Source organism: Oncorhynchus gorbuscha, linkage group LG02 (genome assembly GCF_021184085.1).
Source record: "Oncorhynchus gorbuscha isolate QuinsamMale2020 ecotype Even-year linkage group LG02, OgorEven_v1.0, whole genome shotgun sequence".
In the NCBI taxonomy this organism is placed as follows: domain Eukaryota; kingdom Metazoa; phylum Chordata; class Actinopteri; order Salmoniformes; family Salmonidae; genus Oncorhynchus; species Oncorhynchus gorbuscha.
The window spans coordinates 32,744,481-32,772,356 of record NC_060174.1 but is presented as its reverse complement, the minus strand read 5'-3'; the positions used below and the strand labels follow the sequence as shown (position 1 = coordinate 32,772,356).

The following is a 27,876-nucleotide window of genomic DNA, read 5'->3' as shown; positions in this document are numbered from 1 at the left end:
AAGGGCACACTTAACGAGCATGGCTACCACAGCATTCTGCAGCGATACGCCATCCCATCTGGTTTGGCCATTTATTTTTCAACAGGACAATGACCCAACACACCTCCAGGCTGTGTAAGGGCTATTTGACCAAGAAGAAGAGTGATGGAGTGCTGCATCAGATGACCTGGCCTCCACAATCCCAAACCCCAGCCAAATTGAGATGGTTTGGGATGAGTCGGACCACAGAGTGAAGGAAAAGCAGCCAACAAGTGCACAGCATGTGAGAACTCCTTCAAGACTGTTGGAAAAACATTCCAGGTGAAGCTGGTTAAGAGAATGCCAAGAGTGTGCAAAGCTGTCATCAAGGCAAAGGGTGGCTATTTGAAGAATTTGTTTAACACTTTTTTGGTTACTACACATTTCTATACGTGTTATTTTATAGTGTTGATGTCTTCACTATTATTCTACAATGTAGAAAATTGTACAAATAAAGAAAAACCCTTGAATGAATAGATGTTCTAAATCTTTTGACCAGTAATGCATACTGAGACAAAAACAAAATAAACAACATAGACATATTACATTAAGATTTCCCAACAGCTCAAAAGGTAACATCACTAGGTAAGCTAAAAGCTTAGCTGTGAAATGATCAACGGTTTTTCAATGATTTAATCTGTGCAAGATAAACATTTTCACTAAATGCTGAGTTGTTGCCATGTGTTTCTGTCCTGCTGTGATATCTGTTCTCCTTGTGCTGTAACTGTTCTCTATTAACTTTTGTGTTTATTTATTTACCCATCCTTCTGTGTTGTGATGTCTGTCTTATCCTGTTATTTCAAATATTTTTTGTTATATTATTTTAATGCACCGTACATCCCAGTTTTCATTGGCCATGTGGTAATTGTTAATAAGAATTTGTTCTTAATTGACCCCCCCCCCCGAAAAAAAGGATGTAATTACAGAGGATAATATTGCGTATTTACTAAATGTGTCACTGTGAGTGGGTAGTGTTAGAAAACAATCACACACTTGCGGAGGAATGTCTGATTCCGAGGGGCCTTACAATTACAAGGCAATCATTATGACAGCGTGGGTGCAGTTGAATGTCACAGTGTGCATGCTTCACACACAAAGGCTGTTTGAGGTGATCATTAGAAGTTGGACAGGGCCAAAGCAGGACAGGGTTCTCCACTGGGTCAGAGATAGGAACTCCCCTCATCACAGGTTCAGGCACACAGGCTGCAGGAAGAATGCCTGAGGCCAAGTGCTCCCCTGAACCCCTCTATTTAACCTGATTACTGTAATGAGCTTAGAGACTGCTGAATGCACAGCAGCAAACACACATGCAGACAATCAGGCTGCTGCCTGCCATCCTCTCTCCATTACTCCCTCAGAGGCAGATGAAAAGGTCTCATCAGAGCTGGGGGAATTCTATGCCTCAATGGTGAGAATGCACTGGCAATGGATGCTAAACTCCACATATGAGATATAAAGCACATAAATGCAAACAGTTTACATGCACAATTCAGTATGCAAGACAACATTTCATAAACTGGCAAAATTACGTAAAAAAATTAGGTAGAGAGATAACAGTAATGGACTAAATGTGCTTGGTTAGAGAGAAATGCAACAGTCTCCAGGATTAGTGTGTCACATGCTATAAGAGGCAGAAGTGGCAGGACAATGCAATACAGTATGTTTATGTTAAAACAATATAACAAAACTGGGGACACACATTTTGCTCATATTCTGTATTGTCCAAATATGAAAAATAGCAAAGAGGTGCTTCTCTCCCAAGTTGCTTTGTATAGGCTATAATTAAGCAATAAGGCCCGAGGTGGTGTGCCTGGACCCTTAGCCGTAGTATATTGGCCATTTATCACAAACCTCCCAGGTGCCTTATTGCTATTATAAACTAGTTACCAACGTAATTAGAGCAGTAAAAATAAATGTTTTGTCATACCTGTGAATATGGTCTGATATACCACAGCTGTCAGCCATTCAGCATTCAGGTCTCAAACCACCCAGTTTATAAAGTCCTATATACATTCTAAACAGTATTCTTAGAGGAGGGCTCTCAATAGTACTACTGACAATTCCTGATGGTCGACAGAACAAACATTTTACTTGGGCATAGGGGATTTTTTACCCAAAGATCTATCAAAAGAACTATGTTGGCTATTAAGTATACATAGTGGACCAACTAGGTAAAAAATGTAATAAACACACACTAAAATACTATGTCAACAACCCTCAAAGAAAACGAAAGTGGTAGAGACGATTATATTATGGCGATTATTTTGTTCTCCAGAAGAAACAGTGCAGTGTCAATAAATTCTGCACACTGCCTCCTCTGCACAGTGAAGCACCCATTGACGGGGAACAAGTTTTCAAACAGTCCATTCCTCACATCTGCAGAATACCGGAGGCTTGCCTGCCCATGGTGCACATTCTGGAAGCCAACTTCTCATCATCTCTAAGATAAATCCATAAAATTGTTAGGATTTCTAATTCCTTTAATGTCCCTGGGAGGGATAAAGAGCCAGCATGGAGAAAGACATGTTCGTTAAGCACTAAAAGTAATGGAGAAAAATGGGAGAAGAGCCCAGTCTTGACATGGGCTGAATGGAGCTAACCCAGGAGAGAACAAGAGTAGTACATCCTGATATGGGAGGACATCTCTGATGGAATTATCACCCATTAGAAAGACTGATCAATGTTTTAGAACATTGCCTCAATGTATTTTTCAGCAGTCAATCCACAACCCTTAAATGCACAAACTGGTCACTGGAATGGTTCCCAAACTACACCACAATGTGTATTTTCTATGCATTTCTCTTCAAACAAAAACAGCTGCCTGATGACGGGACGGCTGGGCATTCGTGCGGTTGAGTCAGTTTCTGCAATAACATGGACTCTTAACATGATTAAACTTTGTTACTCCTTGCTAAAACAAGCAAGGTGTTGGAGCACATGATTGATATAATGGGCTTGGAACCTCTAACACTGGCAATTTGACTGGTAAACTCATTAGGTCCACTTACAATAGACGTGGTAAAGGAGTCAATGGAATGCATTCCATTGGCCAGATTGGACAATATTCAACAAATCTAATCTAACAAAGTGGATATTCGTCAAATTCATCATGATTTATGTATTGTAAAAGGCCCACAATGTGGTCGCTTAGGACCGATTTGGATATATTTAGCTGTTTTCGCTGCATAACCTGTAGAAGTTGTCCCTTCTCAGGTTAAGAAGAAATGACTGCTAAATGCTAACTCTCGTTCATATAAGCTGGTTAGCTTTAATTATTATTATTATTATTTAAAAAAAAAAAAGTATTTAACCTTTATTTAACCAGGTAGGCAAGTTGAGAACAAGTTCTCATTTACAATTGCGACCTGGCCAAGATAAAGAAAAGCAGTTCTACACATACAACAGAGTTACACATGGAGTAAAACAAATATACAGTCGATAATAGAGTAGAAAAATAAGTCTGTATACAATGTGAGCAAATGAGGTGAGAAGGGAGGTAAAGACAAAAAAAACGATGGTGGCGAAGTAAATACAATATAGCAAGTAAAACACTGGAATGGTAGATTTGCAGTGGAGAATGCGCAAAGTAGAGAGAGAAATAATGGGGTGCAAAGGAGCAAAATAAATACAGTAGGGGGAGAGGGAGTTGTTTGGGCTAAATTATAGATGGGCTATGTACCAGTGCAAGTAATCTGTGAGCTGCTCTGACAGCTGGTGCTTAACGCTAGTGAGGGAGATAAGTGTTTCCAGTTTCAGAGATTTTTGTTGTTCGTTCCAGTCATTGGCAACAGAGAACTGGAAGGAGAGGCGGCCAAAGGAATAATTGGTTTTGGGAATGACAAGAGAGATATACCTGCTGGAGCGCGTGCTACAGGTGGGTGCTGCTATGGTGACCAACGAGCTGAGATAAGGGAGGACTTTACCTAGCAGGATCTTGTAGATGACCTGGAGCCAGTGGGTTTGGCGACGAGTATGAAGCGAGGGCCAGCCAACGAGAGCGCACAGGTCGCAGTGGTGGGTAGTATATGGGGCTTTGGTGACAAAACGGATGGCACTGTGATAGCAAACTGGATGTAGTCTGAGTAGGGTATTGGAGTCTATTTTGTAAATGACATCGCCGAAGTCGAGGATCGGTAGGATGGTCAGTTTTACAAGGGTATGTTTGTCAGCATGAGTGAGGGATGCTTGTTATGGTTGTTAACACGGTCCAAAGTATACAGAATGGTGTCGTCTGCGTAGAGGTGGCTCAGAGACTCACCAGCAGCAAGAGCAACATCATTGATTTATACAGAGAAGAGAGTTGGTCCAAGTATTGAACCCTGTGGCACCCCCATAGAGACTGCCAGAGGCCCGGACAACAGACCGTCCGATTTGACACACTGAACTCTATCAGAGAAATAGTTGGTGAACCAGGCGAGGCAATCATTTGAGAAACCAAGGCTATCGAGTCTGCCGATGAGGATGTGGTGATTGACAGGGTCGAAAGCCTTGGCCAGGTCAATGAATACGGCTGCACAGTGTTGTTTCTTATCGATGGCAGTTAAGATATTGTTTAGGAACTTGAGCGTGGCTGAGGTGCACCCATAGCCAGCTCTGAAACCTAATTGCATAGCGGAGAAGGTATGGTGGGATTCAAAATGGTCGGTAATCTGTTTGTTGATTTGGCTTTCGAAGAAAGGTTCCAGATTGTCTAGCCCAGCTGATTTGTAGAGGTCCAGATTTTGCAGCTCTTTCAGAACATCAGCTGACTGGATTTGGGAGAAGGAGAAATGGGGAAGGCTTGGGCAGAGTTGCTGTGGGGGTGCAGTGCTGTTGACCGGGGTAGGGGTAGCCAGGTGGAAAAATGCTTATTGAAATTTTCAATTATAGTGGATTTATCGGTGGTGACAGTGTTTCCTATCCTCAGTGCAGTGGGAAGCTGGAAAGAGATATTCTTATTCTCCATGGACTTTACAGTGTCCCAGAACATTTTTGAGTTTGTGTTGCAGGAAGCAAATTTCTGCTTGAAAAAGCTAGCCTTGGCTTTTCTAACTGCCTGTGTATATTGGTTTCTAGCTTCCCTGAAAAGTTGCATATCACGGGGGCCGTTCGATGCTAATGCAGAACGCCATAGGATGTTTTTGTGTTGGTTAAGGGCACTCAGGTCTGGAGAGAACCAAGGGCTAGATCAGTTCCTGGTTCTACATTTCTTGAATGGGGCATGCTTGTTTAAGAAGGTGAGGAAGGCATTTAAAAAAAAACAGGCATCCTCTACTGACGGGATGAGATCAACATCCTTCCAGGATACCCCGGCCAGGTCGATTAGCTTACCTAGCATACAAAAATATGTGGTGTTAGTCGTTTTTAACTGTAAAGCAGTTGATTGGTAACAATGACATGAGCATGTGTTGGGGTTCACCTCCATACATGCATCATACTCCAATTCTTACCTCAACATAGTCTTAAATACACATACATTATAAACAATAGCTGGGGGTAATGAGGAGACTCAGGATCTTTCCCCCACGGCCCTTTCCGCCACGTATTTCTATGGCAATTACATTGTTTTGGTCGAGTTCGATTGACCTTTACCGCATCTATGGCTGCCTGCATGTACAATAATTTAATGTAGAATGTTCATTCAAATTTTTTAAAGTGATGGGGCTCATTCAATGGAATGTATTTTTTGTAATGTCAATTGAGTTGTATCAACTAACCAAAGCACATATTGATTGGTTCACTTCCTGGACCTCCACATCTGTCTTCTCACCCTCACCACAGGGGCATGCAAAATGTGTAGAACTGAAGAAAACCTCCTTTAAAAGTGCATTTTCTTTACGCCCCATGGCGAAATGCAGAGGTGGGACCAAGTCACTATTATTCTAGTCACAAGCAGGGGTAGGAACTGGTTCAGGGAACAGAACTGAAAACCATAAAATAACAAACATTTTAGAGGAACAGAATGAGAACCTGAAACAAAGGTGATCTATACTGTTCCGGAACATAAGTTATTTTAAAAGCATGGGAACCAGTTAATAACGTTATTTACATTCCGGGATATTTTTCCCAGTCTGACAAAAAACAAACAAAAAAAAGCACCTATGCAAAGCCTCTCACTCTGTCACTCAGAAACGTATTGACCAGCCAAAAAGGAGTGATTTAAAGCTTGCGACCCCCCCACACACACGCGCACATGCAATGACTTGTTCAACTACACTCTTAGAAAAAAGAGAAAGCCTCGTGGGTTCCAGGTAGAACCCTTTAAGGAAAGGGTTCTACCTTTCTACAAATGCAAGCTTCATATGTAAAGTATCAAGTTCAAGCAATTTTGACATAACAAAATACCAGCATGCCTATGCTAGTAATTGTAGCTTGATGCCCCATTGCTGGTGAGCTTGCAAAAGTAAACAGGTAATATTCTTAATCACCAACTTGTTTTTGAGCTACATATTTATTTATGGCAATCCACTCTCCCTACATCTTACATTTGCATATTGCACCCGATCCTATAGCTGTACAGCAAATCACCAATCTGTTTGCTAACTCAGTGGTTCTAAAACCTTTTGACCGACGACCCCAAATTAATAAGTGGTTCAAAGCTTGTGACCCCCAACGCACATGCATGCGTGCACCTGCACTGAGAAAATGTAGCCTGTCATTACAGCCATAAACAGTGATGCATTAATGTAGGCCTAACAACAAAACCAATGGAGCAAATCCCATAACATTGGAAAAAGATTTTGATTTCTATGATATAGCCTACAGTAGCCTATATGCAGTGTTCAATGAAGGACTATATTTTACATTATGCATTAATGTAATGATTTTTTACTTTGTCTATAACACCATGGGTAAAATAGGTGACTGTAAATTGCATTGTATTGTGTTGTATGACACAAGAAACCACTTTTCAAAATAAAAATAATCATTATTACCATACAGAGAATTAGACAATGTAGGCAACCCCTCGGCCTATTGCCTTATTTAAATATTCAAGCCATCTCAAAATAAAAAACACTGCCCCTTGACTTGCTTTACAAAGACAGCTTGAAAATTTAGCCTATACCTTTTTCTGCTCTTGTAGGAAGCAGTAACTACACATTGCTGACCTATACTTAACTGGGCTAATAACTCGCTAACTAGCAAAGAATATCAACAAAATCTGCACATGTATGGATATGTGGTCTGATCAGAACTGAAGAGCATATTCACTGGCGAGTTATTGAAAGACCTCATGGGCTACCACCGCCAATAGAATTATACTCTGTTGCGATCTGCCTACAACAAAATCACAGACTCAATTTTGCAAAGTTAGATTTGGTTTGGTTTGTTGCATTGAAAAGGGGCTGATTTAACGTTGATTCGATCACAGGAAAAACGTTCATCTATATAGTGCAAACTAGTGGAAAAACTCAGTGAAGTTCAATATCTTGCATCTTTGCGCGGCCTGCGTGGCAGTCCTAGAGGAGGAGCAAGGCCCCGCATGGAGTTTAGAGGGAACATTGCCGAGTGTGCGTTTCAATAACCAATCTGTTTTTTTGCAAGTGTGATACGGTCTCTGGCTTCGTGGAGTCATCCACAGAGACACTGAGCCACAAAAGGAGAGACAAAATGTTACAAAACCTGGACAGATCATTTGAAGTCAGTCTCAAGTCGAAGTCAAGTTCCAAGTCTTGAGGCTCCAAGTCAAGTCTCAAGTTATTTTATATCAAGTTGTCAAATTTGTGACAGAGTCAGACTTGATTCTAAGTCATGTGACTCGAGCAAAATCTGTAGAATTGCAGGAAATTAACTTTAACCAAGTTCACCAACTACAACTTCCTCCCCATCTGAGAATTGGACCCCAGTCTCCCGCATGCCCGCAGGACACCGGATTCTTTAGCTAAATAGCCCAGTACTGTACTCCCGACCGTCACTTTGTACAGCACCACATTATACTTTCCATCCTAACAAAAATTCAGAGGGTTTTTCAGTTTCCTTGGAATAGAAACACCATAATATTAATCAAATTAATCCCAAACTACCTTTCCAATGACTTTGTATGTAAATTACCTTGGAAAGGTAGTTTGGGATTAATTTGATTAATATTTTAGTGTTTCTATTCCAAGGAAACTGAAAAACCCTCTGTATTTTTGTGGCATTTTGGAAAAAGGTTTTCAAACACTTGTAGCCCGATTAGCAGGATAACAGACTCTTTATAGCCCGGCTACTGTAGATGTGAACATCCCCCTACCTGCAATGTATTTGATGCATAAGTACTCTGAAGTGTTACAATTCTAACTCAAAACAGCAATACAGGATTTCTGCGTCAACATCTTCATGCTTTCATTAATAAAATAATGATAAAAATACTCTTTCTAAATACTAATGTTTATTTAGTTATGGAATTACTATGGGAATAAATATCACTGAATTACAGAAATATTGGAACAAAGTTGCCTAATGAAGGTAAACAAATTGTTGCTTACTGGAAAATACACTTTCAAACACACGGTCACGTGGTACAGCGCCATTATGGCTATTAGCAGGGCTATATTTTTTTACCTTCATGGGCAGCGCACAATTGGCCCAGCATTTCTCTCCCTCTAAAAACAGAAATACATGTTTTGGCATTTACAAATATTATTTTGGCCTTTATTCAGATTACAAATCACTCTTTCATTTTTTGGAAAATGAAATAACCTCCAAAATATCGTTGATGACAGTCATATAGCGGCACCAACATAATGCTGAGTGACTCACTCATTCATGGCTTTGGATCAAAATAAATAAGTATCAACATTCTTTCTGATAGTCTTTAATAAATAAATGGTTTTGGTTATCCTAACCTGGGCACCATGCACATTATTATACTTGCCCATTATGGGCTATTAGCAGCACAATATACCTTTAGTAACAACGCTCTGTATTTTGATACTTTGTGGATGGGGGCTCCAGAGTTGATGGGAATCTGGAAATGCAAATGCGCTACGCTAAATGCTAATAGTACTAGTTAAAACTCAAACGTTCATTAAAATACACATGCAGGGTATTGAATTAAAGCTACACTCATTGTGAATCCAGGCAACGAGTCAGATTTTTTAAATGCTTTTCGGCGAAAGCATGAGAAGCTATTATCTGATAGCATGTAACACCCCAAAAGACCCGCAGGGGACGTAAACAAAAGAATTAGCATAGCCGTCACTACACAAACCGCACAAATAAAATGTAAAACATTCATTACCTTTGACCATCTTCTTTGTTGGCACTCCTAGATGTCCCATAATCACTATTGGGTCTTTTTTCCGATTAAATCGGTCCATATATAGCCTAGATATCGATCTATGAAGACTGTGTGATAAACGGAAAAAAATAGCGTCTTATAACGTAACGTCATTTTTTAAAATTAAAAAAGTCGACGATAAACTTTCACAAAACTCTTCGAAATACTTTTGTAATGCAACTTTAGGTATTAGTGCACGTTAATAAGCGACCAAATTGATCACGAGGCGATGTATATTCTTTAGCTGTCCGTCTGGAAATAATGTCCTGGTAAATCTCAACCAAAATATCCGGTCGGAGACCGGAAGAACTGCGCTGCCTTGCGTCTGTTTGACCAAGAAACAAATAGTAGGCAATTGACAAGACTCTAGACATCGTGTGGAAGCTGTAGGTATTGCAACCTCAGCCCCATTAAATGTGGTTCACCTCTATCAATGGGTTCAAGTCGCGCATGGATATATTTTTCAATTTTCAGTGATCAGATTTTCCTGCACTTTTCGATGAAACGCACGTTCTGTTATAGTCACAGCCGTGATTTAACCAGTTTTATAAACGTCTGAGTGTTTTCTATCCACACATACTAATCATATGCAGATACTATATTCCTGGCATGAGCAGCAGGGCGCTGAAATGTTGCACGATTTTTAACAGAATGTTCAAAAAAGTAGGGGGTAGGAGTAACAGGTTAACTATTCATGAAAATCGCAAATTAAATTAAATAAATATATTGGCTCACAAGCTTAGCCTTTTGTTAACAACACTGTCATCTCAGATTTTCAAAATATGCTTTTCAACCATAGCTACACAAGCATTTGTGTAAGAGTATTGATAGCTAGCATAGCATTAAGCCTAGCATTCAGCAGGCAACATTTTCAAAAAAACAAGAAAAGCATTCAAATAAAATAATTTACCTTTGAAGAACTTTGGATGTTTTCAATGAGGAGACTCTCAGTTAGATAGCAAATGTTCAGTTTTTCCAAAATGATTATTTGTGTAGGAGAAATCGCTCCGTTTTGTTCATCACATTTGGCTAAGAAAAAACCCCGAAAATTCAGTCTTTACAACACCAAACATTTTTCCAAATTAACTCCATAATATCAACAGAAACATGGCAAACGTGGTTTAGAATCAATCCTCAAGGTGTTTGTCACATATCTATTCGATGATAAGTCATTCGTGGCAGTTTGGTTTCTCCTTTGAAGCAAATGGTAAAATACACGCAGCTGGAGATTACGCAATAATTGCAACAGAAGACACCAACCGGAGCACCTGGTAAATGTAGTCTCTTATGGTCAATCTTCCAATGATATGCCTACAAATATGTCACAATGCTGCAGACACCTTGGGGAAACGACAGAAAGTGTAGGCTCATTCCTTGCGCATTCACAGCCATATAAGGAGACACGCTGGGGCGGCAGCGTAGCCTAGTGGTTAGAGCGTTGGACTAGTAACCGGAAGGTTGCGAGTTCAAACCCCCGAGCTGACAAGGTACAAATCTGTCGTTCTGCCCCTGAATAGGCAGTTAACCCACTGTTCCCAGGCCGTCATTGAAAATAAGAGTGTGTTCTTAACTGACTTGCCTGGTTAAATAAAGGTAAAATAAAAAAAAAAAAAAATAAAAATCTGGGGCATTTCCTGTTTGACATTTCATCTTGGTTTCACCTGTAGCATCAGTTCTGTGGCACTCACAGATAATATCTTTGCAGATTTGGAAACGTGAGAGTGTTTTCTTTCCAAAGCTGTCAATTATATGCATAGTCGATCATCTTTTCGTGACAAAATATCTTGTTTAAAACGGGAACGTTTTTTTATCCATAAATTAAAAGAGCGCCCCTTATATCCAAGAAGTTAAATAACGTGCCATAGAATTCTGCGGCACCATGCAAGCTGCGCCGCAGTACGCTACAACTTTTAAAGGAGGAACCACCGTAGGCCTATACCTCCAATCCTATTCTATACAGAATTTAGAGAAATTAATCAAAATTGGAAATCAACTATTATCAGGCTGGTTAATGCGATACATGAATGTTGAATTTGCAAAAATCCACCCGCACTCGGCCCCATCTTACCTACTCAGCCAATCAGGAGCCGCTACTGCGTTGACACCATGTCATACTGCATACTTTTAACAAAACAGTATGTGCTAAATAGTATGCGAGTATGAGTAAACAGTATGCAGTTTAAGTATGTAGTATGGGTATTCTGACTCGACCAGTGACTCTGGAATATGAGTTGCAGCTTGATCAGCAGGATGGTCAGCATTCTATTATCTCCCTGTAAACATAGCACACATTCATTCCAAATCATTACTGTGTTGAATGATATCTAATGATACTTTTCCGTCTTGACCTTGTGATTGTCTAGAAAGTATTTTTTGACCTGTGTGAGATATCATCTTTGTCATTACTAGTATAAATCTATTCTTATTCACCCAGTTCAGTGAGTAGTGCCTGTGAGACCTCGTGCCAAGAGAATAAACAGCTGCCAACTCTGGGGGTGTAACAGTGAACCACTCTGAACAGAGTCTTCACAGCTCTATCCAAAAACAATACACTGGGGTGAAAACAAAGAATATATAGACACCACTCGCATTCCTTTAGCAGTGTAGACAAATTATCTGCCCCTGATTCTTTGCTAAAAGGTAACCCAATTCACCAGTCAACTGAGCTAATCCCTCTCTTTCACAACAAGCCCACACTTAAATGCCACACACACTTCAGGCTCAAGCACTTGAAATCAACATTTCCCACCATAATCCATGTAGTATACATGCACCCAGTGCTGTTATGTGTTGTCAAAGTCTATATAACACTGGCAGCGGTCATGATCGGGCTTAGCGCATAGCATTAACCTCACACCTCTCAATCATACAGGTCTCAATATTTAGAGCTCAGCATTTTTCTGTAGCTGCTTACTGAGGCTACTAATTGCCTTCATGAGTTTTCCCACAGTTTCACAATTCATTAACGCCGACACAGACTTCTAATTAGTTGGGGGGCATCGAATGCAATACATTTTAGCATAGCATAGTGACATTTAATTCTCTCGACCACACACAACCATCTACTGTTAAATCAATACATTAATTCTAGGGCATGGAAAATATCTAGAGTGCATAACACACACAGATCTATTAGTGTGAGACAAATTGACAACACCTCCGCATTTCATTCTGTTACATAACTGGAATTATGTTACATAAGATTTCACATCAGATGAAAATTGGACAGAACTGAAAATGGTCAAGTTGAACTACATTTACATTTACATTTAAGTCATTTAGCAGACGCTCTTATCCAGAGCGACTTACAAATTGGTGCATTCACCTTATGAATGAGTTAGTATTCCCTGTTTTCACATGAATAAGTGTTTGATAGAAAACACACATGATTTATCTGCCTTCTGAAGCAAAACTATACTGAACAAAAATAAACAACATGCAACAATTAACAATTTTACTGAGTTACAGTTCATATAAGGAAATCAGTCAGTTGAAATGAATTCCATAGGCCCTAATCTATGGATTTCACATAACTGGGCAGAGGTGGAACCATGGCATAGGCCCACCCACTTGGGAGCCAGGCCCAGTCAATCAGAGTTTTTCCACACAAAAAGGGCTTTAATTACAGACAGAAATACTCCTTGGTTTCATCAGATTTCCAGGTGGCTGGTCTCAGACAATCCCGCAGGTGAAGAAGCCGAATGTGGTGGTCCTGGGCTGGCATGGTTACACGTGGTCTGCGTTTGTGAGGCAGGTTGAACGCCAAATTCTCTAAAACGACGTTGGAGGCGGCGTATGGTTGAGAAATTAACATTAAATTCTCTGGCAACAGCTCTGGTGGATATTCCTGCCGTCACCATGCCAACTGCACGCTCCCTCAACTTGAGACTTCGGTGGCATTGTGTTGTGTGACAAAACTGCACATTTTAGTGTGGCCTTTTATTGTCCCCAGCACAAGGTGGACTTGTGTAATGATGCCATTTAATCAATTTCTTGATTTGCCACACCTGTCAGGTGGATGGATTATCTTGGCAAAGGTGAAATGCTCACTAACAGGGATGTAAACAAATTTATGCACAAAATTTGAGAGAAATCATCTTTTTGTGCGTATGGAACATTTCTGGGATCTTTTATTTCAGCTCATGAAACATGGGACCAACACATTACATGTTGCGTTGATATCTTTGTTCAGTATAGTTTGAGAATTCAAACAAATATATTTTATAGAAAATACATGTTGTAGCCTGTTTCTGAAGCATGCCTTAGTCAACAGAATAAATTGGGTAGAGTTCAAATGGTACAAGTTGGCAATAACAGCATTCTTCCCTTGAGATGCAATGAAAATGGCGCCGGAGGAGATGGACAGGAGATGGTCTCCTAACCAATGTGTTTTTTTGTGCAATATTTAGAAATTATTTTGTACATAATGTTTTTGTAACTGTATCTTAAGGAAGAAAATAGCTTCTGGATATCAGGACAACGATCACTCACCTCGGATTAGACAAAGATTTCAACAACAACAGCAGCAGCAAGCAGGACTCACACGATATTCTCCAAACACCCCACAGGGCAGACATCCCAATTATTCACAAAAGGAAGTGACGCAGAGGACGAAGAGCCAGATGCCTCGTCCGGATCCGCAGAAGACAACTAGGAAAGCTGCCGTTACCGTCAATATTACTCGCCAACGTGCAATCATTGGACAATAAACTAGACGAGGTAAGATCACGAATATCCTACCAACGGGACATTCAAAAACTGTAACATCCTATAACTTCACGGAATCGTGGCTGAATGGCGACATGGATATTCAGCTAGCGGGATACACACTGCACCGGCAGGATAGAGCAGCCCGGGGGGGGGCGTCTGTGCAGCAGGCCGCACTACTTGCCAAGAGAGTTCTCAGCTATACTTTTCGTGGCTGTTTATTTACCACCACATACAGATGCTGGCACGAAGACCGCACTCTGTCAGCTGCATAAGGAAGTAAGCAAACAGAAACCACTCACCCAGAGGCGGCGCTCCTAGTGGCCGGAGACTTTAATGCAGGGAAACTTAAATCAGTTCCACCAAATCTCTATCAACATATTAAATGTGCAAACAGAGGGAAAAAAATTCTCAATCACCTGTACTCCAAACAGAGACGCGTACAAAGCTCTCCCTCACCCTCCATTTGGTAAATCCGACCACAACTCTATCCTCCTGATTGATGCTTACAAGCAAAAATTAAAGCAGGAATCACCAGTGACTCGGTCTATAAAAAATGGTCAGATGAAGCAGATGCTAAACTACAGGACTGCTTTGCTATCACAGACTGGAACATGTTCCGGGATTCTTCCAATGACATTGCGGAATACACCAGTCACTGGCTTTATCAATAAGTGCATTGAGGACGTCGTCCCCACAGTGACTGTACGTACATACCCCAACCAGAAGCCAGAAGGACTCTAACCTAGAAGCTTACCAGAAATCCTGCAATGCCCTGCCACGAACCATCAAACAGGCAAAGCGTCGATAGGGGGCTAAGATTAATTCAAACTAGACCGGCTCCGACGCTCGTCGCATGTGGCAGGGCTGGCAAACTATTACAGACTACAAAGAGAAGCACAGCCGCGAGCTGCCCAGTGACACGAGCCTACCAGACGAGCTAAATCACTATTATGCTCGCTTCGAGGCAAGCAACACTGAGGCATGCATGAGAGCATCAGCTGTTTCGGACGACTGTGTGATCACGTGCTCTGTAGCCGACGTGAGTAAGAGCTTTAAACAGGTCAACATACACAAGGCTGAGGGGCCAGACGGATTACCAGAATATGTGCTGCGGGCATGTGCTGACCAACTGGCAGGTGTCTTCACTGACATTTTCAACATGTCCCTGATTTAGTCTAATACCAACATGCTCCAAGCAGACCACCATAGTCCCTGTGCCCAAGAACACAAAGGCAACATACCTAAATGACGACAGACCGGTAACACTCACGTCCGTAGCCATGAAGTGCTTTGAATGGCTCACATCAACAACATTATCCCAGAAACCCTAGACCCACTCCAATTTGCATACCGCTCAAACAGATACACAGATGATGTCATCTCTAGTGCACTACACACTGCCCTTTCCCACCTGGACAAAAGGAACACCTACAGCTCAGTGTTCAACACCATAGTACCCTCAAAGCTCATGACCAAGCTAAGGATCCTGGGACTGAACACCTCCCTCTGCAACTGGATCCTGGACTTCCTGACAGGCCGCCCCCAGGTGGTGAGGGTAGGTAGAAACACATCTGCCACGCTGATCCTCAACACTGGAGCTCCACGGGGGTGAGTGCTCAGTCCCCTCCTGCACTCCCTGTTTACCCACGACTGCATGGCCAGGCACCACTCCAACACCATCATTAAGTTTGCTGACGACACAGCAGTGGTAGGCCTGATCACCGACAACGACGAGACAGCCTATAGGGAGGAGGTCAGAGACCTGGCCGGGTGGTGCCAGATTAACAACCTATTCCTCAACGTAACCAAGACTAAGGAGATGATTGTGGACTACAGGAAAAGGAGCACAGAGCATGTCCCCATTCTCAGGGGCTGTAGTGGAGCAGGCTGAGAGCTTCAAATTCCTTGGTGTCCACATCAACAACAAACTAGAATGGTCCAAACACACCAAAAGAGTCGTGAAGAGGGCAAAGCCTATTCCCCCTCAGGAAACAAAAAATATTTGGCATGGTTTCTGAGATCCTCAAAACGTTCTACAGCTGCAATATCGAGAGCATCACCGCCTGGTACGGCAATTGCTCGTCCTCCAACCGCAAGGCACTTCAGAGGGTAGTGCATACGGCCCAGTACATCACTGGGGCAAAGCTGTCTGCCATCCAGTACCTCGACACCAGGCTGTGTCAGAGGAAGGCTCTAAAAACGATCAAAGACCCCAGCCACAGACTGCTCTCTCTACTACCGCATAGCAAGGGGTACCAGAGTGCCAAGTCTAGGACAAAAAGGCTTCTCAACAGTTTTTACCCCCAAGCCATAAGACTCCTGAACAGGTAAACAAATGGTTACCCGGACTATTTGCATTGTGTGCCACCCCCCCCCCCCCCCAAACCCTCTTTTACACGGTTGTTACTCTCTATTTATCTTATATGCATAGTCACTTTAACTATACATTCATGCACATACTATCTAAATTGGCCCGACCAACCAGTACTCCCGCATATTGGCTAACCAAGCTATCTGCATTGTGTCCCACCACCCGCCAACCCCTCTTTTTTACGCTTCTGCTACTCTCTGTTTATCTTATATGCATAGTCACTTTAACCATACCTACATGTACAGACTACCTCAATAAGCCTGACTAACAGGTGTCTGTATATAGCCTTGCTACTGTTTTTTTCAAATGTCTTTTTACTGTTGTTTACTGTTGTTTTCTTTCTTTACACACACACACATACACACCTTTTTCTTCGCACCATTGGTTAGAGCCTGTAAGTAAGCATTTCACTGTAGGTTTACACTTGTTGTATTCGGCACACGTGACAAATAAACTTTGATTTGATTTTTATGCATGTTTTACGCAGAGAAATTCAATGGAATATATTGTACATAAAGGTAACTGCCAAAATAAAGGAAAACACTTGAGTAAATGCAGGATACAGAGTATATTAAAAGCAGGTGCTTCCAAACAGGTGTGGTTTAGGCTTGGACGGTATATTGTATATACTGTATACTGGGGTATTTGGAAATAGCCATGGGAGGGTATTAAAATACCGTCAATACTGTTGAAACTATTTATTTGTAGTTTTTTAAATACATTTGAATATTTGTAGCTACTTTTCTAGTAAATACCTGCAGTCAACTTGTGCAATACATTAGGAGATAAAGAACATTGCATTGTTAATTTCACCTGTAACATTATTATAAGCTTATGGTAGTCTCCAGTCATGTGTCACGTTGTGTTTGTTTACAAGCACACAAAGACGAGAGACCAGAGCTTTGTAAATAACTCACTGTTGTGCAGCATGCGCCAGGCAATCTAGTTACAATATGGAATTCCCAACTAAATGTTTGCCAGCTAGATATATTATACCTATTAAGTTTAACTGTATAAAATGCCCCTTATCAAACAGCACATATAGTATCACAAGTCAGGAATGTATGGCATTTCTCAACAGGGTTATTCATATAGATGACAATCTCAAAAAGAGCAGTTGATACCATTTACAGGATGGGATTAAGATTTGAACAGCACCTTGAGGGGGAAGCCAATGTGAAGATGTCCTTAGAACTGAGGAACCCAGAGAGAAGGAATGACGGTATAATAGAGGACGGTGTGTTAGCAAAGGCATACAGTATCAAGTCTCTTTTCATGAAAAATACATTGGTTCTTGGATACGGAGAGGTGATAGGTAAACCATAGGGCTTTTGATACTTACTGTCAGGGTATATAGTATTCTACTTAGGAATCTGTCGCTCTCCATATGAGTTGTTGAAATGTCATTATAGAATGAGATCTAACAATATCAGAGCAGGAAAGATAGTAAGAGGAGCTGATAAGTTATCTTATTCAAGTTATATAACTTTTAAGTATAACATTTACATATACAGTATGTACACCATCCATTCTGCAGATATATTGATTTATCAAAAGTACAAAGTTAAGTTACCCAATGCTGTCCTTATGAACAGTAACACACAGAATGTGATAACATTAATGTGATAACGTGACTTGTAAAGCAACATGTGAGAACATGAAACTACACGTGAAAACATGTGAAGTGTTGCAAAACCCATTTTCACATGAATTCATCTGACATTTCATGTGAACTCGTGTGGTTGTATGTAAGGGACACCAGTGCCAGTACAGAGGCCACTGGTGCAGTGGAGGAGTGCTCTGCCAAGCCTGCCATTCTCCCCTAGCTACATCAGAGAGACTAGGCAGGCAGAGAGAGAGGCAGTGAATTGTTTTAGCGTTGGCTTATGATAACTGGCCTGGCCTCAGTGAGGTCCAGCTCAGAGCTGTGAGGGGAAAGATCCCTGACAGGGATTAGCCTAGACTGTCAGATGGCCTCCATTGTCCAAACGAGCAGAGCCTGCCACACCATACTTCAAACTGTATCTGAGGATAGGCTACGCTCCAGAGGTCTGGACGAGCCAGAGGAAGAGTAGCTAATATCTCTTAAACATCCACATCTACTTGTGAGGCAGAGAACAGAGACCCATCTCCTCCAGACATGCAGTTGATTATTGAATCTCTCCATTTAGATATGACATTCCCATGTAATCTTCTATCTAGTACCCTGAGAGTAACACAGACGGGCAGAAAATTAAATCAATGCCATTTCTCTGGGCTGGTGGTACTTTATTTGCATGGCTTCTACAGATGTAGTAACAGTTAATGTGATTTATCACAGACATACGGCCCTATAAAATCTGCTATATTGTTTGCCTTATTACGTTTAGTTTTTTCCCCAAATTCCATTTAGTTTTTCCAGGTTTCAGTTTTTACTCTCAAAAGCACACTTTTAGAAAAACAACACATTTGGATATTCCATGTCCACAACAATGCTTCAACCACATCAGGAGACCACTTTTGAGGTTTAGGAAAAATAGAAGAAATTAGATTTTTGGGTGTAGTTGCCCTTTTATGCAAGATACCATTGTTTGGTTAGCAATGTTTCTGTACTGCTCATGTGATTTCAGAGTTTGCTAAATTAATGGCAAGATTGATGCAAATAATCATATTCTGCCAGGTACTGTAGGCATAGGCTACTGTGTAGTTAACACTTAATTGAGAAGGATTGTGGGAAAGCCTTTCCATCGGTACCAGAAGAAGGCTATCATTAGCATCATTACTAACTGCTACATGAAGTGTAGACGCGCACACACACACACACGTGCCATTTCAGAAAGATGAAGGAAAATACCAGTCACTGAAGCATTTAGTTCATGTATTTTGATTTTTCTGGGAAAATATTGATTAATGTCATTTTAATTTTTGGATTCCGTGATTCCATCCGCATTCTCCCCCACGTGGATTTAATAGGGTCATATAAACATCTCCCAAAACAAACCACAGCAGACAAACCGGGTGAATGCTGCTTAATGTTAGGATGTTAGCAATAATAACTTCAGACCCATACGTAACCACAACTTTACCATAGTCAGTCAAAGGTCAAGGAGAAAGAAGCTCACTCCCGCCTGGCAGGTTGTTGTTCCCATTATAGCAATTACAATACATCAGGAGAACTCCAAATTGTTTTGTATGTGTCCCTTTACAAGTGAGTACAGACTACAGGTCGACCGATTATGCTTTTTCAACGCCGATACCAATTATTGGAGGACCAAAAAAGCCGATCACGATAAAAATAAAAAATAAAATAAATAAAAATTAAAAAATAAAAAAAAAAAAAATAAAAAAATAAAAATCTGCCAATTTTTATTTATTTATTCGTAATAATGACAATTACAACAATACTGGATGAACACTTATTTTAACTTTATATAATACATCAATAAAAATCAATTTAGCCTCAAATAAATAATGAAACATTTTCAATTTTGTTTAAATAATGCAAAAACAAAGTGTAAAAGTGCAATATGTGCCATGTAAAAAAAGCTAACGTTTGAGTTCCTTGCTCCGAACTTAAGAATATATGAAAGCTGGTGGTTCCTTTTAACATGAGACTTCAATATTCCAAGTAAAGAGGTTTTAGGTTGTAGTTAATATAGTATTTATAGGATTATTTCTCTCTGTACCATTTGTATTTAATATACCTTTGACTATTAGATGTTCTTATAGGCACTTTAGTATTGCCAGTGTAACAGTATAGCTCCTGTCCCTCTCCTCGCCCCTACCTGGGCTCGAACCAGGAACACATCGACAACAGCCACACTCGAAGCAGCGTTACCCATGCAGAGCAAGGGGAACAACTACTCCAAGTCTCAGAGCGAGTGACGTTTAAAACGCTATTAGCGTGCAGCCCACTAACTAGCTAGCCATTTCACATTGGTTACACCAGCCATTAGGCTGATAGGCTTGTAGTCATAAACAGCACTGTGCTTGCAAAGAGCTGCTGGCAAAATGCACGAAAGTGCTGTTTGAATGAATGCTTACGAGCCTGATGCGGCCTACCATCGCTCAGTCAGACTGCTCTATCAAATATCAAAATCATAGACTTAATTATAACATAATAACACACAGTAATACGAGCCTTTCGTCATTAATATGGTAGAATCCGGAAACTATCATTTTGAAAACAAAACATTTATTATTTCAGTGAAATACGGAACCGTTCGGTATTTAATCTAACGGGTGGCATTCATAAGTCTAAATATTCTTGTTACTTTGTACAACCTTCAATGTTATGTCATAATTAAGTACAATTCTGGCAAATTAGTTCACAATGAGCCAGGCTGCCCAAACTGTTGCATATACACTGACTCTGCGTGCAATGAACGCAAGAGAAGTGACACAATTTCACCTGGTTAATATTGCCTGCTAACCTGGATTTCTTTTATATCAAATCAAATTTTATTTGTCACATACACATGGTTAGCAGATGTTAATGCGAGTGTAGCGAAATGCTTGTGCTTCTAGTTCCGACAATGCAGTGATAACCAACAAGTAATCTAACTAACAATTCCAAAACTACTGTCTTATACACAGTGTAAGGGGATGAATATGCAGGTTTAAAAATACATACTTCCATGTATTGATTTTAAGAAAGGCATTGGTTTTATGGTTTGGTACAGTCGTGCAACGATTGTGCTTTTTTCACAAATGTGCTTTTGTTAAATCATCCCCCAGCATTGCATCGATTATATGAAACGCAGGACATGCTAGATAAACTAGTAATTTCGTCAACCATGTGTAGTTAACTAGTGATTATGATTGATTGTTTGATTGTTTTTTATAAGATAAGTTTAATGCTAGCTAGCAACTTACCTTGGCTTCTACTGCATTCGTGTAACAGGCAGGCTCCTGGTGGAGTGCAATGAGAGGCAGGTGGTTGGACTAGTTTAACCGTAAGGTTGCAAGATTGAATCCCAGAGCTGACAAGGTGAAAATCTGTCGTTCTGTTCCTGAACAAGGCAGTTAACCCGTTCCTAGGCCGTCATTGAAAAAAGAATGTGTTCTTAACTGACTTGCCTAGTTAAATAAATGTGTAAAAAATATATTATATATATAATTAATTTTAGCGTCCAAAAATACCGATTTCCGATTGTTATGAAAGTTTGAATTCGGCCCTAATTAATCGGCCAATCCGATTAATTGGTCGACCTCTAGTACAGACTGTAGAGTTCTCGTAACAGCTCTCTAAGCCACGTAGCGTACAGGGCACATTATATAAATGTCTCAAACAAATACAAATTCAACATGGTCAAATATTCAAACTGAGCAGTGCACTCAATTAATACTTCTGTACAAAACACACCAAAACCACCACTCAAATGCTCAGACAGACATGTGAAACGTGCCATTAAGAATTGTACCATAAGAGGCATCACAGGGCTCTTTCTATCATGTTCTGAATGTCAAATCATCTTTTATTAGCGAACTAGAAGTTGGGCACATCTGTGGAGCATCTGTTGCCAGCCCGGCCCAGATGTCCTTACAGGTCAGTAGGTTAGTGTCCTTCTGGAGAGACACCATCTAATCCCAACATCAGCCTTCCCTTTTGCTTACACACTGGATAACCACGCCCCTACTCCCACCTCCCCTTTCCTGAAAAGAAGAGATTCCAAATGATTAGTTGTGCCTCCCCATGGGGCAGAGAGGAATAGAGAAGGAATATGGAGGGGGTGTAATTCAATTAGCCCCTTAGCTCCAGTGCTGAGCTGTGAATGGGGTGTAGTGGACGTGTGGATCTAGTGTACATAGAGGACAACTGGCACAAATGTCGCAGGTGATAGTGCTGAACATTAAAGCCACTCTGACATACTATAGATCCCTCGGGCACTAAACACAAGCTCTGAAAAACTGTTCTGCCACCCGGGCAACCTAAACCTGAACCTGATACACTGACAATGTGCAGAGATTGCATGCTATGGCCATCAAAGCACAGAGAAAACTGCCATGGTCCTTTTGTTGTCACATGAAAAGAAGAGGCAGCCACCTTATCCGGTAAGCCTACAGCACAGCAGCAAGCTTCCTCCATGTGTCAGTAGTAGAGACTGAGAGTTGGCTCTCTCTCTCTTTCTCTCACAGCACAGCGGTCCCTTTCAAAACCCTCTCTGCACTGCTCCCTCTTTGTCCCTCATCCCTACAGGGAATTCATACAGCTCTGCAGTGCCTCTCTGCATGACACTCCTATAATTTATTACAGTCTTTTCCCAGGCCCAGAGAAATCAAATCAAACTGTAAATATAGTGCATGTTTCCCCAGTATGAGCTACTCACATAGGCCAGTAGATCACTAATAAATGCCAGAGATCCTGGCAGTCATTAAATAACCGAGTCAATAATTACATTCTTATGGATTATGAAAAAGAAAGAAACGTGAGCATAGATAATGAATGAGAAAGCTGCTTTACATGAGGAACTATAAGTGGAATAAAGCCTTCCATCAGCCAGTCTTGTACAGTATATCAAAAGGAGAGCCCTACCAGCCGTGTTCATAGTGATGCTGTGACCTATGACCCTAGACTGGCACACACACCTGGTGGTGTTACATGACACCCTCTGGCCCTGACCGATCCAGGCTGGATAGGAGCCATCTCCTGGGGATGGCAGAGGATAGCCTGTCTACCCCGGGGTGGCCCACCACCCGTCACTGGTTAAAGTGCCATTTCACGTCTTTGGAAACTGAAGACCTGCATGGAACAGACTGCAGCTGCCATGCACTATACACAGAGCAGATGGTAAAGGTGGCAAAAAGTTCACACAGTATCATTTGAAACCTATAGACAGCATTTCCATTTCAGTACTAGACAAACTGCTTCTGCATATACTTTTTGATATTAATAGATTTTTAAAAATGTTCTGACTATGCCTTGCACTGTTAATCGGCTACTGTACATTAGACCTCCTCTGGAGAAAACCATACAGGCAGTCTCAGTAGTTTGTGCATTGCAGGTGGTGCATGAGTAGGCAGTGGTAAGGTTTCTTGGTATAGTAACAGAATGAACTGCTGTGTGAAGAGGCCCTCCAAAGTGACAGCTACTGTAGACACCATGCCATTGTCACTGTGTGTCCACTGATGCTGTTGTTAGCACACTGCTCTGCACACAAGCATTTACTCTGACACGGTAGACATCTACAGTAAGGCCATTATTGGTTGCTGAATGGACCTTTTTATGCCCTTCAATCTTAATTCCCCTTTCCTACTTATTAGATAGTCTTTAAATATCTCATTTCAGTTTGTGTATATTACAAAGATTATGAGAGCGCCAGCGAGAGGTAACAAAGACAAGAGAACGAAAGAGGGGGGTCATATTTAAGTAACTAATGATAAATTCACAGCCATGATTGAATGCAAGCAGAGATTTAAAAAACAGACTAATGAAAATGTCTTCCACCAAAATCCATACAAGATGAAATAGCATGATCCATCCTTGTACATTACATATCCCTGTACCCAAGTCTGAACCAAAAACCCTACAATCTGTATTGTATGATTGCACAGTGGGTCAGTATCTTTGGTTTTCAAATTGTACCTTTCACACCCATTACAGAACTAAATGAATGGTTAGAATTAAAACAAACTGGACATTTTTTTAATCCTCTCTCGTTATTTAATACATCTGGCACAAATGTGAATAGATCCTGACATTCTAAATACGCTACTTCTAACAAACAGACAACAGATCTGTAGTGTCTCTGGTGAATGTTCTGTTCATATAGGATATGTGGAGAGAGCTGAAAGCGATACTGCGGCTGCTTCGTTGCATAAATATTGCATAGTGAAAGAGCAGACCATCCCACACAGAGGATGAACAGGAGACAGAGTATAAGCATGGACATGATTGCAGTGGAAATGGAGGATGAAGCTATTTAATTGGGGCATGTTCATGTGGCTGTGAGGAGAGGTTAGATACATTGGAGAGGTCATTTCCCAGAAACAGGTCTGCTTTTACACAGAGGAAAAGCACATCTCACAGAGATTATTACATTGTGCTGAACAGTGCATGAATGCACCAACTGCCTGGTGTATGATGAAAATGTTCCATATGAAAATGTTTTGTTGATGACCAATATAATAATAAATGCTGGTATTTATGGCTTAAAATACAATAAATCTATAAATAACTAGTATAATTAAACAATAAGGCCTGTGGAGGTGTCCTATATGGCCAATTTTCCTTAGCTAAGGGCTGTTCTTAGATAGAGCCCTTAGCCATGGTTTATTGGCCTTATATCACATGATATTATGGCCAATATGCCACAAACCCCCGAGGAGCCTTATTGTTATTATAAACTAGCTACCAGCGTAATTAGAACAGTAAAAATACATGTTTTGTCATACCCGTGGTATACCACGGCTTTCAGCCAATCAGCATTTAGGACTCAAACCACCTGGTTTGTAATCTACCATAGAAGAAAATAACCTCATATATAATGTAGAGAAATATGATAGGCGACCATTGTGGAACAGTAGCTCTAAAAATGGTATCTTTCTCCAAGAGGTCAGAAGACGAGAAGAGTCCCATGGATATAGGCCTATACTGGCAGTACAGTACTGTCCTTAACCTCTTTACAGCTGCTGGGATTGCACCAGCCAGGTTTCTAGAGATTAACACTCAGTCCAGTTTCTCAGTTACACAACAAACTATGAGAGTACTGTGATGTTGCTTAGAACCCTGTTGAGACAAGAGTCAGAACAGCACAGAGCACATTGTACACAATACAAACAAACTGCCAATCAGCTCCTCAGTGTACTGTGACTGTCAGACCAAAGCTGTAGACAACGAGGCGATGCATGCTCCTTTGTAAGAGAGGGAAGACCACACAGTGAGTCCAGTTATGTTGATCACCAGAGCTGCAGTGATAGAAACAAACACGTTGAACACTCCCATGTCAGAAGAAATAAACTATGGCTTAATTAAACACTGTTAACAGGAAATGTTTCAAATTGATGGTACATGATAATATTTTTCATTGTTGAAATGCATTGCTTATCAATCATTAGAAGGCCTTGTCAGTCTCTTGAATTAATCACTGTTATAGATCAAAACTACTGATGCGACTCATCTTCCCCATCGGGTACACTGAGAATCCCTATGACATTACTGCTGGTTATGCTGATGAGCTGAACGCACAGGACTAAAACAAGGCACTCACTCAACACAGCTTCTAGCAGCCAAATGCATTTCCGTTCCAAATGTGAAATAATTCGCTGTCTGCCAAAATGGCCCACTCTCTCCCTGTGAGTCAAGGTGCTGACGCCGTAGCTGTGAGACAGAAGTGGCTGACTAGCTGGGCTAGGCTGAAAGGGCGCTGGGCTCTGGAGAGGAGAGAGTGAGGGGAGAGAGAGAGGGGAGAGAGAGAGAGGGGGCTGGAGCCTGGTATCGCTGGGTCAGCAGCAAGCTGCAGAGGATCTCACTAGAGGACAGCACTATTTCAGAGGTGATCTTTAGACAGGATGGTCATCTCCAGCAGACAGACAGCCATGTAAACATCCTGATAGCTGCCCTGCACCAGGAGCCTGACGAGAAGGAACCTATTGACCTTGATCTGATCGGGAAGCATTGGCTTGTCCTTAGCTAATCAACTGTGTAGTTCAACAACAATATCATTGTTTTGGTTAATTTGTTGTTGTATTTACATCCAAGCTCCCTGCTCCCCCAGCCCTTGGCATCATCTGTTGTCCAGGGAGTCTGGCTTTAAAGCCACTGGCCCACTGCCATCATGGCGTAGGCTACTTACAATGGGATGATTTTCAAACTATACAGTACCATCACCTCTACCAGTCTGATAAACAATGTAATCTTGATTATAGAGAGAACAACATTCATAAAAATGAATCGAATCCAAATGTCCTCCATGTCCAACAGCTCTCCTGCTCTGCCATATTTAGCAGTGATGTATCATTAATGCGGATCGATGAGCAGCTTGATCAGCAGTTCTCAGCGTTCCACTGTCATTGACCTTTGGCTCCTATGGGCTGCTGTGGTAGACCCTGTCAACACAGAGCACTCCCAGCGTGGTGATGGGGGGGGGGGCAATGCCCTCAGGAACCCACAGAGACAGCTCCTAATTCTCCTAATGTAGGCAGGTTTCCATTGACCCAGGTTTATTCGCCAAAAGCAATGTTGTAATGGAAACGGCAGATATAGGATACATTTTCTAAAGATAAACAATATTTGTATCTGTTCGAATGTGTTGTCTAAATTTCTTTGCGACAAATAATGATTGAAACAGTGTTTTTCAAATAAATGATGAGTTGCCTAATTTATTTATTACCTACTGTTTGCTAAATCTTGCATTTTACCAGAGAGAAGTAGGCTGGCTATACCGAGAAAAGTACCAGAGAAAAGAATAACTGAATTGCTTCAACTTGCTTTTCCAGTTGGCTGGATGCAAGTTTCACCATCCAATTATTTCAGATCTACTGGAGTGCAAGATTCACCAGGGCACGGGCCGTGGCGATACATTGGCACATGACGATAATTAGAATATGGCAAATATTCTAGTATTCTATCCATGTAGAATTTTGCAGGCTACCTGCAACATGAAAGAGATAGGTGGGAGGGCATGCAGGCCGTCTGCAATTTATTAACGCAAAATGTTCCTAAATGGGTAATGGAAACACTTCAACTACTTCATTTGTATTCGACATTCTAGTGTTTTTGCTGAAACGTTAAAACAATGTAGGTGTGACGTCATTACGTCTAGCTGTTTGTATCGACACAACAGTTAAATGGAAACGCACCATAGCAGGAAATTGTGACATTTATTTTCTATGCAAACGTTCTAAATGTCGACGACATCAAAAAAATAAATCACTGGACATGATGGAAATATAGCTATGGTCACGTTGGCCCGGTCCCACACACACACACACACACACACACACACACACACACACACACACACACACACACACACACACACACACACACACACACACACACACACACACACACACACACACACACACACACTGCTTCAACAGCACATACACACACACACGGGTGTAATGTGTAAGACTACCGTGGCATTTGTTCACCAACAGTAAAAATGATGTAAGTGTAAACATGAGTGAAATATAATCCTAGTTTTAGAGGGGTTAACAGAGTGACAGTAGACCATGAGTCTGGTCCACTACACTTGAACAAAAAACACAGGCATGTCAACAACGCAGCCACTGCCAGCTAGCCTACTTCAGCAGTACTGTATCATTTTAATCATTTTAGTCAATAAGATTCTTGCTACGTAAGCTTAACTTTATGAACATTCGAGACGTGTAGTCCACTTGTCCTTCCAATCTCCTTTGCATTAGCGTAGCCTCTTCTGTAGCCTGTCAACTATGTGTCTGTCTATCCCTGTTCTCTCCTCTCTGCACAGACCATACAAACGCTCCACACCGCGTGGCCGCGGCCACCCTAATCTGGTGGTCCCAGCGCGCACGACCCACGTGGAGTTCCAGGTCTCCGGTAGCCTCTGGAACTGCCGATCTGCGGCCAACA

General features: G+C 41.2%; 1 protein-coding gene across 3 annotated transcripts in view; it reads right to left on the bottom strand.

Moving 5' to 3' along the window:
• LOC124000967 (talin-2-like) overlaps positions 1-27,876 on the bottom strand; it is a 152,040-nt gene that overhangs the window by 109,813 nt on the left and 14,351 nt on the right. The gene's annotated exons all lie outside the window — the stretch shown is intronic.